The sequence below is a fragment of the Phascolarctos cinereus genome, unplaced genomic scaffold, assembly GCF_003287225.1.
Source record: "Phascolarctos cinereus isolate Bilbo 61053 unplaced genomic scaffold, phaCin_HiC Scaffold_5;HRSCAF=322, whole genome shotgun sequence".
NCBI classification, from domain to species: Eukaryota; Metazoa; Chordata; class Mammalia; order Diprotodontia; family Phascolarctidae; genus Phascolarctos; species Phascolarctos cinereus.
The window spans coordinates 248,778,187-248,793,966 of NW_027555958.1; positions in this window are offsets into that span (position 1 = coordinate 248,778,187).

Consider the following 15,780-nt stretch of genomic DNA (forward strand, 5'->3'; position numbering starts at 1 on the left):
CATTCTGCAATCCGTTTCCATTTTATGGGAGAGTTCATCCCATTCACATTCACAGTTATGATTACTATCTGTGTCTTTTTCTCCATCCTTTCCCCCATTTATGCTTTTTTTCTCCTTTTTCCTTTCTCCCCTTCACTAGTGTTTTGCTTTTGACCACGCCTCCTTCAGTCCCTTCCCCCTTTTATTATCCCTTTCCCTTTTCTTCCCCTTTTCTTACTGCTTCTTCCCTCCCTTCTTTCCCCCTCCCTTTTCTTTCCCCCTCCCTTTTCTTTCCCTTTTCCCTCCCACTGCCTATAGGGCAAGTTAGATTTCTATACTTAACTGATTATATTATGCCCTTCTTGAGCCTAATCTGATGAGAGTAAGGTTCAAACAATGCTTGTAAGGTTCCTGTATCTCTTAATAGGTCAAAGAACTTGGGCAATATTTTAAGACTCACCTCTTATACTTACCTCAACAGGCTTCGGACGTCTCCAGCACCAGCTTCTTTAAGCTGGAGAACACCCTCCACAGAACACAAGGGACAAAACAACTTTCAGTAGCTCTTCTTTATTCTCCTTTTTTCTCCTTCCCCTCTCTCCCCTTCCCTTGCTCTTTTCATATCTTTTTCTCCTCGTAAGCTCCAAATAAGCTCCCATTGGTCACCCTTTCTTACCTCTGCCCAGGCAAGCCACTGTATGCCGCCCCGAAGATCTTGGCCTTGTGAGGAGCGTGTATCCAGAGTAGTGCTGACCAATCACTTACCCAGGAATGCCTCCTTCACCTCATGTCTTTTACATGATACCAGAGGTCCTCAGGCGACTACGTGCACTCCCTTAGGCTAAAGGGGCAGGGGAGTCCGGGTCAGTCAGAACACACCCTACAAATGCTCCCCCCCCTTTCTCTCTGCTGTGATAGGATTTTGTTTCTTTTCCTATAATGTAATTTACTCTTGTCTGCCTCCTCCTTTTTCAGTACCTTTTCTAAGATTAGATTGATCCACTTATTTGGATCCATTTAAGTTGATCAGATTTTTTTTATCATTACATCAAAGTCAACTAATATCCACCCTCTTTATGTATACTCCTTTAACAAGGTGTAATAACAATACAGTTCTCAAGGGTTGCAAATATCATATTCCCTTGTAGGGGTTTAAACAGCCTCCCCCCCCTTATTAACAGCATATTGTATCCTTCTGTCCCATTTACCTTTTTAAGTCCTTCTTGAGTCCTGTACTTGAAGATCAATTTTTTTTTGTTGAGCTCTGGTCTTTTTATCAGGAAAGTTTGGAAGTCTCCTATTTCATTGAATATCCACCTCCTCCCTTGAAAAATGATGCTCATTTTTGCTGGGTAATTAATCCTTGGCTGCATTCCAACCTCCTTTGCCTTTTTGGAATATCATGTTCCATGCCCTGTGGTCTTTTAACGTAGAAGCTGCAAGGTCCTGTGTAATCCTGACTGTCTTTCCATGATATTTAAATTCTTTCTTTCTGGCTGCTTTCAGCACCTTCTCTTTCATCTGGTAATTTTGGAATTTTGCTATTATATTTCTTGGTGTTGTCAATTTGGGATCTCTTTCAGGTGGTGATCGGTGGATTCTTTCTATGGTTATTTCCCCTTCTGGTTCTAGGACTTCTGGGCAGTTTTCCTTTATGATTTCCTGGAACATACCGTCCAGGCTCTTTTTTTCATCATGATTTTCAGGTAGTCCAATAATTTTTAAATTGTCTGTCCTGAGTCGATTTTCCAGGTCGGTTGTTTTACTGATGAGGTATTTTACATTTTCATCGATTTTTTCATTTTTTTGTTTCTGTTTGACTGATTCTTGCTCTCTCGTAGAGACATTAGTTTCCATTTGTCCAATTCTAGTTTTTTACAGATTGTTTTCTTCTGTTAGTTTTTGTACTTCCTTCTTCAATTGGCCAATTGTGTTTTTTAGGGACTTATTTCCTTCAGCATACTCTTCTGTTAGATTTTGTACTTCCTTCTTCAACTGGCCAATTTTGTTTTTTAGGGATTTGTTTTCTTTAGTGTATTTTTTTCCAACTGGCCAATTGCATTTTTGAAGGACTCTTTTACCTCTCTCATTTGACTATTAAAATCCTTCTTCAGCTCTTCTAAGAAGGCTTTTTGGGCTTCAGACCAGTTCATATTCCCTTTTTTTGTTGCAGATGTGGGTTTGTTGACAATGTTGTCCTCTTCAGAATTTCTGTCTTGATCTTCACTCTTCTCATAATATGAGTCTATGGTACGTTTCTTTTTACTCATGGTGTTTCCTTATTACCTGGCCTTTAAAGAGATTGAGCTCTCCTGCTGGGGAACAAAGGGTACTGGCCCAAGCTTCTTGTGTTGGGAGCCTAGGTCTTGGTCACTGGCTTTGCGTTCTGGGGCCTCTTATGCTGGGATTTGGAAGCTGTAGGTTTCTGGCAGCTTACCTTGTGTTGGGCTGGAATCAGGAAGGCTGGAACTTTCAGGCAATTCTAGGTTGCCTGCTTTTCCTTTACTTTCGCTTTCTTCTGCTCCTTTTAGATGGCTGCTGCAGGATGTTTATCTGCCTGGGGCCCCCCTGCAGTGTTGTCTCCCTCGGTTCTGCTAATGCACCGGGAGATTCCTTTGCAGTGGAGTGTCGAGGCTCCTGGTGGTTTTCTGAGCTGGTTTCCACCGGTTCCCCCACCCTCACTGAGGCACTCGGAGGTCCAGGTGTTGGTGTTTGCCTGCTCTACCACCTGGGCTTCAGGATTTCTTCACAACTGGGGTCTTCAGGGCTCCTACAGCTCACCTGGTGTTGGGTTGGAATCAGCAAGACCCGGGCTTTAGGAAGCCTTTAGGTTGTTTTCTTCACCTCCTTTCCGATGAATGCGGCAGGGTACTTATCCGCCTGGGGCCCCTTGTTTTTGCTGAGGCACTGAGAGATCCGTTTGCTGGGCTACTGCACTGCTGTTCCTTGTCTTTCTTCTAGTTCAGGTGTTCCAGGGTTTTTTTTTTTTCCTGGGCTGATATTTTCTGGGTTTGCAGAGGTTGATAGGGGAGAGAGAGAGCGACTACCTTTTCACTCCGCCATCTTGGCTCCCCAATTTGCTTTTTTCTTGACAGATATTCAATTCTTATTTTGTTTTTCTTTTTTTATATTACTGTCACCACTTACCACAGAGATCCTGTCCTTGCAATAAATAAGTATACTTAAGCAAAACCAATCAACATATCGATTATATTGCAAGGTTTTTTAAAAAAAACAATATAATTTATATTTTAAGATGTAAATAAAAATATAAGCCATTAATATTGCTTCCCTTTTATTTTTAGATTGTGATGAGTACTTATAAATTGAGAAGAAAAAACTAAATTCAGACACTATATGTATCAGGTTAGAAAGGAATGGCTGTGCTCCATTGCCTGCATGTGTAGGCAATATTATGAGATATGGCTAATCTCATTTTTATGTCATCCCTAAGCCTTCCACTTGACTCATTTTTCTATTTACTGTCATCTTCCTGAGCTTTAGAGTGATCCAGGGCTATTTGGATAATTTATTTTAATTAGCAAATTTGTAATGTTTCACATTAATTAATTTAACCATCATCTGAGTTTATTTTAATAATTTTTTAATATACCAGAGAAACCTTCCTATAATTATTACTCATTTCTCCATAATGAAACAAATAATAAAGAACTGAACATATACAATTTATTAACAAATGAAATCAATAAAAAACCAGACACATATAATTATTTGCAATATTTTGTCTTTGAGAGAGTTTATAGCCAGAGTGACCTTCAAATCTTAATGTTGTCCTTGAGAAAGTTTATAGCCAAAAGACCTTTAACTCTTTTTCACTTATCTGAAAATTCAATTTCACACCATTCAATTGAACTCAGAAACTGATTAAAGTCTCTTAAGAACATAAAATTTTTTTTTCTGAGAAAAATATCAAATTCAGTTTCTTGGCAAATAAGCTAGCTTAATTCTTTCTCTTTGAGCTCTCATAACTAAGGACAGGAAATAATTTTTCTAGAATATACTGTATTTTCTAGCTGTTCATAGAGTCCTCACAGAATTTTGTTTTTTTTCTATAGAACACATAAACTTCTTAAATGAACATAATTTTATTTATAAAGTTTCTTCATAACAAATCAAAACATTTATGACCAAAAAGAAATTTAATTCACCTTCTTTTTCTTTGTCTTCTCCACAGATTGTTCATAGAACCTCAAAGATCACAAATAAAATACATACATTCTCCCTGGTTCCATGGGGAGAAGCACTTCATAATTGTATATTTCTTTTTTTTTTTTGTTTAATCTTTTTATATGAAAATATATTTTATACAAAACGCAAACTTGATAAGATTAGCAAATATAGAGGGATTTAAATTCAGCAAGGTGTTCAGCTATATCAGTACAGACCTTTCAATTTATACCCTGTAATGTGTATTTCAAAGGAGTGGTGTGTTTATAAAAAAAAAAAAAGAACAAAACAACAAACCTGTGGTATTAGCTTCACACCCTGTTTGAATTTTATGCATTGGTATTTCCATATGTACAAATGACTTATAAAAATCTTTGCATCTGTAGCATAAAGCATGTTGTCCTTAGGAAGAAGGTCCTGGATCTGAGTTGGTTTTTAGCAAGGTCAGATAAGAGGAACTCTGACTTGCCAGTTAGTGAATTACTAGACATTTCCTCAGTTATGGAAGGCAAAAAGTGTTCCAAGTAATCTCTTGTGGCCAAGTCATTGTGACAAGGCCCTTCCTTCGTTCCTGGTGAGATGAGAATCTTGAAGTAGAGAAACTTCCAGTTGTGACAAGCTAGGTGTCAGAAGCATAGAATCTGTAGTGGTGCTGGTAACCAGTTCATGTAAAGCATCAATTTGTCTCTTCAAACTGTGTAAGGTGCCTTCTGTTTGTTGTTTGCCTTTCATTAAAACCTCTGCTTGCTTAGATGTAGGGCAGTGAAGTTGGGTCTTGAGCCTGTCTTCATGGTAACTTAGTTACTCTCTTATTGTTTCTCCATGTCAGTGCTCCTCCACAATGTGAACTTTGAATAAGTTTAGCTTCTCTTCAAAAGACTATTGACATTCCTTGCTGGTGGAAAATTGAAAGTTCTCTTTCAAACTTTCCAATTCATTGTCTAGGGTTTCTGCTTTTTCAAACATGGTTTCTTGATCTTCTAGCAACTCTGCAAGAGACTGGTTGAAATTCTTAATGCCAGTTCTGAGTTCACTTTTCACTTCTAATTATTGTTGCTTCATTGTGCATTAATTTCCTTATGTTGTTGATCCAAATCCTTTTGATTTTTCAGTTGCTTCTTGAGCTGCAGATAATCACACTCCATCTGACTAAGCATCTTCATTAGGCACTTGGCTGGCTCATGGTTATTATGTGCAATATATTCAATTGCTGCCATTTCCTTCTGTGTACAGCTGTTCTTATATTTTTGATCAAGAAGGACTTTTTCCAGTTGGGCCTGCTGGGTTCTGATTGCTTCTTTCATGCCTGTAATTTATTTTTCAGCTTCCTCTTTCTCAAACCTGAAACTATTTTGAAGGTGGGTCATATCAGTCTTGGAGAGGCCCATTTTTTGCTGTAGAGCCGAGTTCACTCCAAATTGCCAGTACAAACTGCCTTAGTCAAGATTTTATTTAGCTTCTGTTCTCTTAAAGAGACAACAGTCTCTGCAGTGTTTGTGAGACACAGACATTTGAAACAAAGGTTACATATATATATTAAACAGTAACAAATATTAAATTAAAGGGTAATGGAAGTAATGTTCCACAAGGGCTCAGTCCTTGAAACTCAGGCATTCTCTGCCTGATGCCAATCCAACATGTAGAACTTTGGAAGCTACCTCTGGCCATGATGAATTCAGGAGTCTGTACTATGTGGTATTAAAAAGTATTGTGATTGGCTTCTGAGTGCAAGGACTGATGACTTGGAAAGCATGGAGATGGAATTGAGTTTGCATACAAAAGGACAATAGACTCTGCCTTTGGTCCTTTTTTGCTTTTCTCTTTCCTGGAAGCAAGTGAAGCAAGATCTATTGTGAGCTATCTGCGTAGAAGTGAGGTTGGGGGCAATGGCTGCCTTATCTCTCTACCTAGCTATCATATATCTGTGAGCACATATGCTTCTTTTTGTTTATCCTTTCATAATCTTAGAGTGAGTCTCTAGAAATATCATCAATCAGGTTACGACCTTGTGTGCTTTGAAAAGTCAGAAGAGCCATTAGAGTTTCCCTCATCAATCTGAGTCAGCAGCAGAGACCATTGGAAGCAGAAGCAGCAGTAGCTAAATCTTGTGAGGAGCTAGAACAGTAACTAGGTGATCTGCTTGAACCCCTCCCAGAAGTGAATTGATCCATTGTGTGAGACACCATATCCTAAAAGGAGATAACCCAGATGAGCAAGGAAGAGAGTCTTCAGTGATACTATTTTGCTTTTGTCTTTGGATTCCTACTGCCTAGCACAATGTACGGCACAGAGGAGGTACTTAATAAGTCGTGGTAGTGGTTCTTAAAGAGCTGTGATAAAAATCCAAAGGAAGAAAGACACTGGTCTAGATGGATTTGTAGGCAAATTTTAGCAAATATTTATGGAACAATGAATAACCATATCATACATATCAAATACTGACAAAGAAAATGGCAAAGAGGGGCAGCTAGGTGGTGCAGTGGATAGAGCACTGGCCCTGGAGTCGAGGACCTGAGTTCAAATCTGATCAAATCAGTTATTTGACACTTACTAGCTATGTGACATTGGGCAAGTCACTTAACCCCATTACCTAGCCCCCCCAAAAAAGAAAAGAAAATGACAAAGAGAAAGTCTAATAAACTTGAATAAAACATATGTAAACAAAACCCCCAGCACATATAATACAGTATTATTTTAAAAAAATGTTCACTTTGACCAATTTGCATTTGTACCAGACATGTGAGGATGGTTTAACACTAGGAAAACAATTAACATAATTCATCATGTTAAAAACCCAAACCATATGATTACATCATATGGTTTGAAAAAGTCAGAAAAAGACTTCAAAAAGTACAATGCTTCTGGGAGCTGAGATGGCAGAGTAAGAAGTAAGTCACTCCCAACCTCCCTCACTGACCTCTAAAAACCCAGAAAATATCACCCCAAGAAAAACCCTGGAACATCTGAGCCAGCAGAAAGATGGGGTGCAGCAGTCTTGTAGCCCAGAAAGCTTGGGGGATTAAAGGGAAAGGTCCTTCACACTCTGGAAGGGGAACAGTACAGGATGGGAGGTGTCCCAGCAAGTCAGGGGCAAGCCCAACTCATTAAACCAAGGGAAGATCCTGAGCCCTGGGGTGGTGGAGCAGGCAAGCACCAACACCAGGACCCACTGGGTGCCTTGGCACAGGCAGGGGAACTAATAGACTCCAGCTTTGAAAACCAGCATGTGTGCTGGTGGGCAGGCATCCTGCAGCAGCCAAATGTCCTGGTCCTTCAGCACAACTCCAAGAAGCACAACTCCAGGAGGCACAACTCCAGGAGTCACAACTGCAGACAGCCAAGCATCCTCCAGCAGCCAAAACTTCCAGTGCTTCAAAGCAGCCTGGGTAAGCAGGCATCCACCAGGGGCTAAACCTCCCCCCCCTCAACCCCAAGAGCTTCATTGTTGGTGATCCTGGCTCAGTACCAGGTAAGCTGCCAGACCCCTACAGCCTCCCCCTCCTAGCACCTGAGGCCCCAGCACACAAAGCCAATGACCAGGTCCCTGGTCCCCAGCACAAGAAGTTTGAGTCAGTGTCCCTTGTGCTCCAGCATGAGAGCTCAATTTAAAAGCCAGGAAATAGGCAAACACCATGAGCAAAAAGCAGAAATGGACAGTGACCATAGATTCTTACTACGGGAACAGGTAAGATCAGAATACAAATTCAAAAGAGGACAACATTGTCAATATACCCACATCCAAAACCTCAAAGGGGAACATGAACTGGTCTCCATCCCAAAAAGCCTTCTTGGAAGAGCTTAAGAAGGATTTTAAAAGTCAAACAAGAGAGGTAGAAGAAAAATTGGGAAAAGAAATGAGAAATGTGTAAGAGAGAGGCAATAGCTTGCAAAAGGAGGGGCAAATATTGACTGTAAAAAACAATTCCTTAAAAATACAATTGGCTAAATGGAAAAAAAAAGTGCACTGAAGAAAACAACTCCTTAAAAAGTAGAATTGGACAAAAGGAAAAGGAAACACAAAATCTAATTGAAGAAAGCAATTCATTAAAAATTAGAATTGGACGGGTGGAAGCTAATGACTCCATGACATCAAGAATCAGTCAAACAAAATCAAAAGAGTGGAAAAAAAATAGAAGAAAACCTAACATACCTCTTTGGAAAGACAACAGACCTGGAAAATAGAACCAGGGGAGATAATTTAAAAATTATTGGTCTATCTGAAAGCCATGGTGAAAAAAACAGCTTGGAGAGCAATTTCCAAGAAATCATCAAGGAATACTGCCCAGAGATCCTAGAACCAGAAGGTTCTAGTCTTTGAAAGAATCCACCCATCATCTCTGGAAAAAGATCTGAAATTGAAAACAACAAGGAATATTGTAGCCAAATTCCAAAATTATCAGGTCAAGGAGAAAATACTGCAAGCAGCCAGAAAAAAACAGTATAAATGTCATGGAACCACAGTTAGGATTATTCAGAACTTGGAATATGATATTCCATAAGGCAAAGGAGCTTGGATTACAACCAAGGATCCAGTGAAATTGAGCATAATTTTTCAGGGGAGGAGATGGACATTCAATGAAATAGGGGGCTTCCAAACCTTCCTGATGAAAAGACCAGAGCTCAATAGAAAATTTGATCTTCAAATATAAGACTCAGGAGAGGCACAAAAAAGTAAATGGGAAAGAAAAAAAGTTATTCAATAAGGGCATACTGTTTACATCCCTACAAGGGAAGATGATACTTGTAACTCGAGAACTGTATCTTTACTATGACATTTAAAAGGGGTATACATAGACAGAGGATGTGGATATAAATTGACTTTGATGTGATAATAAAAGAATCTAATTAAGTAGTGGAGAGGGATTGCATTTGGAGAAGAGAAAAAGAAGGAGGCAGAAAAGGGTAAATTACATCACATGAAAAGGCACAAAGACCTATTACAGTACAGGGAAAGAAGGGAGGAAGATGAGCATTACTTGAACCTTACTCTCATCAATAGTCAAAGTATATCTAAAATCAAAAGTTAGAACTGTTTGCATTATTCATTTATAGGAACTCTAAGGAAAAATGGAAAAAAAAGGAATCAAGGTGTCCTTATCATATCCAGACCCCAAAGTATATAATAAAATAGTGATCATCAAAACTATTTGGTAGAAGCTAAAAAACAAACAAGTGAAAAAAAGGTCAGTGGGTCAGAAAAGATAATATGGTACTAGTTGTTTCTAGTACACACACCCAATAAACACAACATCAAAATACTTAAACAAAATATTAATCAAATTAGAGAGAAATAGATAGTAATAGTGGAGGATCATAATGTAGTCCTTTCAAACCTAGATAAATCTAACAAAAAGATAAATAAAAAAGCAGTTAAAGAACTGAATAGAACTTTAGGAAAAATGAGAGATGATAGAGCTCTGGCAAGTGACAGAACATTGTACATGGTAATACATTCATTTCCCTTTATAATGCCTTTCCCAACTCCCACACATTGAACCACAATTTCTCCTTTATCTCCCATAACTCTAAGCTCCATGACTCATTTTCATAATGAATATAAACATAAGCTTGAATTTGGAAATAGGAGTGAGCTATCTGACTTGACCCCACATCCTAGCCACTTGATATTAAATAATGGTTACTCCCTTTAACACTGAAGAAAGTAGAAAGCATATTTTAAGTCCTTTAGCAGGGCAAGACTGTGCCCATGTCACATATTATTTCGGTGGGTTGGTTATGGGAGAAGAAAATGAAACTATCATGGAAACAATTCAGAAAAAAATAAAGTAGTTTTGACACAATAGCATGAAATGAATTTTCTTCTTTTTCAATTAAATTCATTTATTTTTAGTTTTCAACATTCACTTTTATAAGTTTTTGAGTTGTAAATTTCCTCCCCTCCCCTCCTCAAGACAGTGTGCAATCTGTTATAGGCTATATGTGCATAATCATATTAAATATATTTCCATATTAGTCATGTTGTGAAAGAAGAATCAGAACAAAAGGGAAAAACCATGAGAAAGAAAAAAAAAGAGAGAGAATAGTATGCTTTAATCAGCATTCAGACTCCATAGTTCTTTCTCTGCATGTGGATAGCATTTTCCACCATGAGTCTTTTGGCATTGTCTTAGGTCATTGCATTGCTGACAAGAGCTAAGTCTGTCAAAGTTGGTCATCACACAATGTTGCTGTTACTGTGTACAATGTTCTCCTGGTTGTGCTGACTTCACTAAACATCAGTTCATGTAACTCTTTCTAGGTTTTTCTGAAGTCCCCCGTTCATTATTCCTTATGGAACAATAGTATTCCATTACATCCATATACTATAACTTGTTCAGCCATTCTTCAACTGATGAATATCCCCTCAATTTTTAATTCCTTGCCACCACAATAAGAGCTACTATAAATATTTATGTACATGTGGATCCTTTCTGCATTTTTATGATCTCTTTGGGATACAGACCTAGAATTGGTATTGGTCAAAAGGTATGTACAATTTTATAGCTCTTTGGGCATAGCTCCAAATTGCTAAATTGCTGAAATGGTTGGATCATTTCACAACTCCACCAACAATGTATTAATGTTCCAGTTTTCCCACTTCTTCTCCAACATTTATCATTGTCCTGTTTTGTTATGTTAGCCAATCTGACAGGTGTGACATGGTACCTCAGAGTCATTTTGATTTTCATTTCTCTAATCAATAGTGATTTAGAACATTTTTTTTTCATATGACTATAGATAGCTTTAGTTTCTTCCTCTGAAAACTGCCTGTTCATAGCCTTTGATCATTTATCAATTGGGGAATGACTTGTATTCTTATAAATTTGACTCAGTTCTCTATTTTTAGAAATGAAGCCTTTATCAAAGACACTGGCTATAAAAATTGTTTCCCAGCTTTCTGCTTCTTTTTTAGTCTTGGTTACATTGGCTTTGTTTGTGCAAAACCTTTTAAATTTAACGCAATCAAAATTATTCATTTTGCATTTCATAATATTCTCTCTCTTGTTTGGTCATAAATTCTTCCATTCTCCATAGATCTGATAGGTAAACTATTCCTTGGTCTCCTAATTTGCTTATAGTATCACCCTTTATGTCAAAATCTTGTACCCATTTTGACCATGAAACTGTTTTTTGACAATTACATAGAAAATCATGTAAATATATAGTAATGAGGTTAGTGACAGTGACACATTATACAAAACCTTGATAATAGCCATGTTAATGATCCAGTAGTAATAAATACTATGCTGTTCATTTTTCAATTTGTATATAGTCTTGTAGTAGTTGCAGATCAATGCCAACCATTAGGTCAAAACCTGCTACATGAGAGAGGGTAGCATTTTTATGCCATTATGAGCAGGCTGTGTCAGAGTTTTTGTTAATTTTTGGTAAAATGAGGTATCGAGATTGTTAAACATAACTTACTGTTGTTCATTTGTTTCGGTTATGTCTGACTCTTTCTGACCCATTTGAGATTTTCTTGGCAAAGATGTTAGAGTAGTTTGCCAATTCCTTTTCAAGCTCATTTTACAGATGAGAAAAAATCAGGCAAACAGGATTAAGTGACTTGCCCAGGGTCACACAACTAGTAAATGTCTGAGACTTGAACTCAGACTTGACTTGACTTGAAGTCAGGAGGACTTCAGGCCCAGTGTTCTATCTACTGCACCACTTAGCTGCCCTTGTTAAACATAATAATCCTTTATAAAAATTTGAATATTGCAAAATGGAGAATTATTAGTATCATGAAAGTTCAGTGTATTTGATACTTGGCATTGCAATGGTGGGAGCAAGGTTGGTGTTTGGATTTTAGAGAAATGCATTCTAATTTAGTCAGGGCTGGTGTTCTCTTGTGGGTGCCTCAGATAATCTGTCTTCAAATCAAATGGCACCTCCTATAAGAGGTACCTGACATCCTCAGTTGTTAGCTTCCCTTTTCATTACTTTGTGTTTAATATATATGTGTGTAACATACATAGATATATGATCAATTATATATTTAACAATATATATATTGTTATATATACACAATAATACATGTAATATACACAATAATATAATATATACAGTATAACATATAATGAATAAATATATAATATAAATACTAGATACATATATTACATATAACATTCATTTATCAATCTTTTTACATGCCACCCTCTATAACCTTACTTTCAGTAGACTATAAACTCCTTGAGGACAGGGAAATTTTCCTTTTTGCCTTCTTATCCTTATCATAATGTCTGGAATTTGCTAGGCTCTTATTAAATGTCTGGTGAATTAAAGTCTTGTAGACACTCCCTCTGCCAATGCACTTTTCAGTCTATGACTTAATGTATGGTTCTTCATGAGTTGCCATGATCATAAACATTCATGAAGTGGGTGACCTTTAGGTGATAAATATCTCTGTACTTATGCTTGTTCTCGGGTAACAGATATCCAAACTCTCTCTGAGCCCTTACTAAAACTCTTTCCAGTCTGATAGGAGTTTCTAGAGCTTGTGCACTCTGGGTATATCCTTTAGAAATTTCCACACCATGGTAACTCATTAGGGTTGGAATTTAGTGGAAGTTTGCTCTTGACATTCCTAGTAATAATATTGACAGCTTCAGCATATGGCTATCGGTAGGCACAATTATGTGACTAATGCTAATAATGTACACCAAAAGTTAGCCTCAAATGTCAATGAATAAAACCCACATCCCTCATTCCAATTATGTTTTTAATTTTGCATCCCTTCAGACTACTCTGTGGTCCTTTTAAACTAAATGTACACTCTATTTTCCTATAAGTTGCTAGGTTTCTAAAAAGGATTTTCCCACATACATGTTATCTCTCCAACTAGATTATAATCATCCTGAGGGCAGCATCTTTGTCTTTTTTTTTTTTGCTTCTTCCTGTGGTATTTGGGGAAGATATTTGTGGCTATTAACAAGGAAAGTAGAGGGGTGAAGTATTTCTTAATGGAGGAGAAAGGGAGATAGAGAGACTAGGGCTTTGGGGAGAAGATCCCAGGATACCTCTATCTGTGATATCTCCATGGAGGTTCATGGAAAGACTTGGTTGTTTTATTCATAGACCAGGACAGGCAGAATGGAGATGGATATAAACACATATCAGTTCAAGTTGCCTCAAAGAACTGCTTCTGGGCTCTGGTTATTTGATTTCCCTTATGGAGCTAAAGAGTTATCACCATTTTCAGGTATGCATGGAATGGAGGAGAGTGAATCCAAAATGGATTTAGAAGGCAGTAGATGGGATTGAAATTAATTTAGAATAAACTTCTCCTAAAGATAAGGGTAGGAAGAGTCATCAGAAATAGGTGAATGATAGTATTTTGGGAGTCCCCTTAGTCATGAATTCACAAAGGAACAGAATGAAGGACCCCAATGCTATCCAGGAGAACATTGCAATGTTTTCTTTTCCATCTACATAATGTAAATCTAGGGTGTATTCAAAGTGTGTGTGTGTGTGCATGTGTGTGTAAACACATATATACATATATGTATATACATGTAAAAAGAAGTGATAAGGATTCTGTTTCTCTCTCTCTCTCACACACACACACACATGACACACTTGGTTATATAGGTAGCTGTGAAAGAAGTTGTCTAATTCATAATGCTGATATTAAAATTTCCATTCTTGCCCTATTGTTCATTGCTCCTGTTGCTTTGCAGCAACTTTGATAAGTCTCAGACAATGAAGGATGAAGCCATTGACTGGGACAATGAAAAAGATAGTTTATCTCTGACTTAGAGCAGGAAGAATTGATTAAAGTTAGACCTTGTTGAAGAATTTAGTCTTTTGGAGATTAGCCTTCCTATGTTATCAGGGTGACCATATAGTAGAAGCCACAGCATGCATGGGAAGGGCACTAAAAAGGACTTGGATTCCAATCCTCACTCTGACATTAATTCACTGGGTGCCTTTAGGCAAGTCACATAACAGTTCTAGGTCTCAGGTTCTTTATCTGTAAAAAGAAAGGGTGATGATCCTGTGATTTTATACTCTATGATTTAATGTTTAGGATTTTTAATAAAAAGAACTAAGTTCAAATTTTAGTTTTTCCTTACTATGTGCTTGACCTTAGTCATAACTCTACTTATCACATTAAGTGGTAAGTCACTCAATCTTCTAGGGTCTCAGAGTACCAACTATAAAAAAAGAGGGTTGAATTAATGATCTTTAAATTCTTTTCTATGGCTAAATCCTATAATTGGTCATGTTTTTTAGTCAGTGCATGTCAATCAATCAGAGTTTATTATTGCCTCCTACCCTTAAGCGATGTGTTAAGTATAGGAGAAGCAAAAAACAAATAAACAAAAAATCAGTCTTTGCCCTCAAGAAGCTTACAGGGAGATGACATATATATATATATATATACACATACATATATATACACATATACATACACACACACATATATGTATATGTATATGTATATGTATATGTATATGTATATGTATGTGTATGTGTATGTGTATGTGTATGTGTATGTGTATGTGTATGTGTATGTGTATGTGTATGTGTATGTGTATATGTATATGTATATGTATATGTATGTGTATATGTATATGTATATGTATATGTATATGTATATGTATATGTATATGTATATGTATATGTATATGTATATGTATATGTATATGTATATGTATATGTATATGTATATGTATATGTATATGTATATGTATATGTATCTCAGAGCTTATGAAGAAGCACAATGGCATATTAGATAGAGAGCAGGTCTTAGAGTCAGGAAGACCTGAGTTCAAGTTCTGACTCTGACATACACTGGCTGTGTGAGAGGCATGCCATTTAAAGTTACACTGCTTCAGGCCACTCTCTAAGCCTGTAAGTTGCAGAGCAGTTCCAGAACTACATTGGTCGAGGTGATTTCTTCAGTGGCAGTACCCTAGTGTAGGGCCTACAACAATAAAATCCCAGATCCAGACCAAAAATAAAAAGTCAGCGCATATACCTGTAAACATTTGACAAGTGTAGGAAGAAAAACTTATTAGAAATAGTAAGAATGATAATTAGCTTGGGGCTACTGGGCCTTTGCCCCAGGGTACAAAATTTAAAGGGTACCAACACCAGCATTCCAGGGTTCACTTGCTCACTATCCTTCAACTCCACTTCAGATAATCTCCTCTTTTGCCCGGCCCCAGCCCCTGCCCCAGCCACTGTTAACATTTAACCTAGAGCAGAGAATCTTAATTTTTTGATAACTGCATTTCAAATGCTTGTATTTCATTTTATGCATTTAAAAATAGTATTCTAAGAAAGGTTCCATAGGCTTTACCACACTCCCCAAAGTGTCCATGACACAAAAAAGGTTAAGAACCTTTTCTCTAAAGTGTGCTTCCTGTGCTAAGTAGTAACAAGCCCAGACCTCACATCCACAGCAGTGATCAGGCCTTCAACAATGAAGAAATTGGCATCCCAGGATGTCCTTCTTTCCTATGATAGCCACATCCCACATATTCACTCCAGTTGCTTACCCCATGTGCAAAAAAGGCTAGACACCTCCCTCTCTCCCTTAAAGTTGCAATTGCATTTTATGTGTCAAACTTGAGGCTAATGTAAAACATGAAGCAAGGAGGAAAA